A 3,285-nucleotide genomic window follows, 5' to 3' on the forward strand; every position below is an offset into this window, starting at 1 on the left:
CCAACAAGGTAAGGAATAGACCTTCACTGGAGATTTGTGTATAATGGTGAAGGAAGGGGAGATAAGGATTTATAGTGTGGTATCAGGTGGCGGACTATTTTAACTGGATTTTAGACTTCTCTATTCTTAAAAGGGAATGAAGCATTTATGTCAAATCCTGTCTAGCTTTTACCCAGAAGCTTTCTACCTTCTTCTATCTTCTTCTCCCTATCTCTGTTCCATGCATAGATCACTTCTTAATTTTTATGCAACTATTTTATGATCCACGCATAGATCACTTCTTAATTTTTATGCAACTATTTTAATATCTCTTTCTCAGATGTTCTCCCTACCTAGCCAAGTGGCTTATTAACTTTCCTAAATAAAAAGTTTTTTTTTCCCTCAGAGCCCTTCCAAAGAGGTAAAATAATATTGTTATGCCATAAGTCTACAGAAAGTAGTATCTAAAATTTTCAGCTAAAAATCTACCACAGCTTCTTCCCCTTCTTTTATTCTTTTATAGAAAGTGAAAATACTACAGAAGTTAAGCAAATTGTAAACATCACAGTAAAAGAAATAAAAACAAAAGCATAAAAATTGTATTTGTCTACTTTGCCTCTTGGCCACTGACATGTTCAGGCTCTCCCTTATTGCTCGGATCCCTTCAGATTTGTAAGTTGAGTTTAACCAAATCTTGGGCTCTGACCTGACACTTACTTACCTTAGGTGCTGATTCCTTAACTCTATGAACGTACATTCTAGAAAACTTGCCATAATCAAGTCTCTGTTACAGCTGTGGAGATTTCAAGCCCCAGCATATCCTATACAGGAAAGACATGGGGGTTCACTAAACTTGAACCATTTGGGGGTCTCCATTGGTAGTTATGTATTGAATAATAAACTCTCATGAAGGTGACCTATGTTTTCCACTCTATCTTAGAAGTAAATAGTAATATTGGGAGAAACAGTGAAAAGTGCTGTTGATTGAAAATACACTTTACTTTCTGGAAAAATGCCCAGAAAACTTTTCAGTTTCTATTGACTGGTCATGTGAGAGTTGTGCTTACTTTAGTGGATTTAAATGGAATAGAGTATATGAGACTAAGGTTGCATATTAACTCTGAAACCCAAAGTCATGCTTGTTTCACAAGATACCTTTTTAGGCTTTACATGTCAGACCATTTTCTTAGTAATTTTTATCTTTTCAATTAAAAATTATAAATGGAAAACTGTGGCTGACTGAATGGTCCTTTTAGCTTATATCCTATCTCCACGTATGCCTAGAGCCAGAACTTAACTAAGAAAAATTCTTTGTATATTTGATAAATTTCTGCTTTGCTGAACTGCTCTGGGGAATGATTTTTGGATATTTCTTACAAAGAAAACTTCCCTTCTCCACGAGGGCCAGCCCAGATATAATCTAAGTGAAGATTTTCCTGACAAACACTTCTGTCAGTTCTCAGGGTATAAAAGCTGATTAGGCAGTCATCTTAGGCCTTTGGCTCAGGCAGTGTCACAGCCTGTTAGCACGGTCACCAGATTCAAGGATGGGAATCCAGTGGGCAAAGAAAAAAAAAAAAGATGAGTTGTCAAATAAATCTTTCATTTTTAATCCAGTCATATTCTCCCCATCTCTAAGTGCTTCCCAACTTACTTCCCAAGACACACAAATACACACACACACACACACACACACACGTGCACATACACACATGCACGCTTTCTCTCACATACATACACACCCGCACAAGTAGCACAGTCCTGTACTACACATCACTAGCAGCTACGGTGCTAGAATAATCTAAACAGATCAATGAATACCAGTGAGATTATATATGTAAGCCTTTATACAGATTGAAGGTGGAGGGGTTGAGACAATTCTTTCCAGTCAGATGGCAAACATCTGACATTAGTCTCTCCTATCCCTCATTCTGTACTCACAGTAGAATTAGTTCCTGATCATGGTCTTGAGCTATGGAATCTAGGTTTGGCTTCAGAATCATCCACGCAGAGTTCCAGGCAGCCATAATCAAATAGTTGTAGTCTATGTTCAAGATGAAACCTGTTATCACTTCTACCTCAAACTGTTGCAGGTTAGCTCTTTGACAACACTCTTCTCTGTGCTCTTCTTTTTCCTCCCAAGAACCATTCTCTGATGTCTAAACCAGCTCAGATCCTCAGTATTCCCCTTATCCATGGGCAAGTGAGGTCCATTTTCTAGGCTCTGTACTTAAGGGAGAGCTGAGTTTTAGAGTACCTTCCTCAAAAATGTCTGAATTCCTCTTGGTTGCTGAAATGAGTCAAGGTCAACAGTAATATCCATTTAGGATATCTTAATCCTCTATCCCATGCTTGGGTCAAACAGGTTCACTAAGATTCTCAGAGAGTTGTTCCTAGAGGGTTGTCCCATGGTCCTGTGAGTGGGCCCCAGCTATAGGAGAGTGGTCTGGTGAACAGATCACTCTGGCTGCCCTATGTATTTCTTTAACAGAATCATGAAAGATTAAGCCTCTACATGGTGTTGACATGCTGATTTTTGCTGATCCATATTGGTTAAATAGACAGAGGCTTCACAAAACATTGTTTATTTGTGATATTAACACGGTTTGTGTTCTACAGCATCTTTCCTTCCTACAAATTTCTAAAAAGCCCCTACTTTTTAAACCGTAGAATGAAATACTCTCTTTTCAATATTCTCCTTCCAGAATTAAAACTTACTTGTTCTGGTTCCTAGTACAATTGGAACCCACTGTCATTGACAGCTTAAGAAGAGACATGGACCTAATTTTGGTCAATGAGATTTTTAAAAAATCTATTTGGGATCTTCTAGTAAGGAATTCTTAGCTCTTAAAATGAGACACTATAGGAGAATAAAGTCAGCAAGATTGTGGAATAGGATGCCTCATTCTCTCTTCCTCTCATGGAAATTCAATTCAACAACAATATCTGGATTAATTCCCTTTGTGAGAAATTCAGAAGCTAGTTAAGAGGCTACTGTACCCCAAGTGAGCATAAAACCAGGTGCATCAAAACTGGCAGAAAATTCATGGCACCTCCTCATGTAGTTCCTCTCTTGGTATAGTAACATAGGCTTGAGAGGAAACACTCAGCTCCTGGCTCCTTCTTGGGTAGGGAAAGCAAAGATTGGACTTATATCCAACACTCTGACTTTTGGGAGGTTGCTCAAAGGACTGGTTTCTGTCTCACCTGTCTCAGGGAGCATGGATTGGAACTGGTATACTCTAAATGCCTGGGGCCTACTGAGAACAAAAAGGAGCTGGGTGGTATGTATGGTGGTGAGCAGAC

Source organism: Pteropus vampyrus, unplaced genomic scaffold, assembly GCF_000151845.1.
Source record: "Pteropus vampyrus isolate Shadow unplaced genomic scaffold, Pvam_2.0 Scaffold353, whole genome shotgun sequence".
Taxonomy (NCBI): domain Eukaryota; kingdom Metazoa; phylum Chordata; class Mammalia; order Chiroptera; family Pteropodidae; genus Pteropus; species Pteropus vampyrus.